This window comes from Anarrhichthys ocellatus, unplaced genomic scaffold, assembly GCF_004355925.1.
Source record: "Anarrhichthys ocellatus isolate YVR2014 unplaced genomic scaffold, GSC_Weel_1.0 scaffold135, whole genome shotgun sequence".
Classification (NCBI taxonomy): Eukaryota; Metazoa; Chordata; class Actinopteri; order Perciformes; family Anarhichadidae; genus Anarrhichthys; species Anarrhichthys ocellatus.
Genome location: NW_022280165.1, coordinates 180,962 through 181,972, shown reverse-complemented (window position 1 = coordinate 181,972; position 1,011 = coordinate 180,962). Strand labels below are relative to the sequence as shown.

At 45.6% G+C, this 1,011-nt stretch overlaps 1 protein-coding gene across 1 annotated transcript in view; it reads right to left on the bottom strand.

Annotated features, from left to right (window-relative positions):
• Positions 1–856, bottom strand: part of mavs (mitochondrial antiviral signaling protein) — a 6,384-nt gene extending 5,528 nt beyond the window's left edge. The window contains exon 1 of the mRNA XM_031877423.1: positions 770–856. The gene's annotated coding sequence lies outside the window, so the exon portion shown is untranslated. The remainder of the gene's footprint in view (positions 1–769) is intronic.
• Positions 857–1,011: the final 155 nt, after the last annotated feature.

The window sequence follows — 1,011 nt, the reverse complement described above, 5'->3', positions numbered from 1 at the left end:
CACACACACACACACACACACACACACACACACACACACACACACACGCTTCGTTGTGTTCAAGCTTTAAGTGGAATGTAGGAAGTGTGTGGGTTGTATTTTCAAGCATGCATCTATGTGTAAAGTGATGAGGGACTTCAGATTACCAAAACAGGGGGGGGGGGGGTGTGAGAGGAGGAAAGAGCACCTTGGCACGAGGGTGAATTATGCAGAGCTGAGCCCAATGAATGACCTCTAACATGGCAGGCCATGGCGGTCCTTCTCCTTGGATTTCCAAGACTTGTGGGTCAAATTTCATGCAGAACAGATCTGATGAAAATCTCACAGCTGCTGCTTCAAGTCTTATTTGAGTCTCGTGGCGCTTTGCGAGACTTCAGATTCACTTTAACCTTGCTGTCCCACGCGAGGACGTTCGACAAGAAGTGAAAGCAGAGTTATTTAGATTTACAAACTGGCATGAGGAAATAGCTCGAGACAGTTCTGGAGTAAACATGAATAGGAAGGGTGGGGGAAGAAAGAAAGGGCTGCACGCGAACAACAAGAACGATAGAGACTCATATCATCCAGTGAAATATTGAAATATGTTGTGAAGAATACTTTTCAAGCCTATTTTATGATCAAAACAATTGACTAAGCAGGTTTGGAAGACAATGACCGATGCATAGGAACAACAAAGACGATCTAACTGCGTGTCGAATATTGAAATGTGTTGTTAAATAAAGCTAAATATAGACTAAGTAATCGTAATATCACATAATATAGTTCTCACCTTTCGTGTTTTGGTGCCTCAGCAGTTCGTGACTCTCCGTCAAAAGCTATTCCTGCTCTCACGAAAACCTGCGCTGTCTTCCTCACACACACATCTGCGCAGCTGTTCCCTCCCGAGCTGCTCGTTCTCCATTCCTATTGGACGAGAGCGCCGTCAATCAAAACACGGGCCAATAGCATAGAGGTCAGGCTGTGAAGAAGGCGGGGCGTGCTTAATCACGACCCTAACGGTGACCTGTGCTG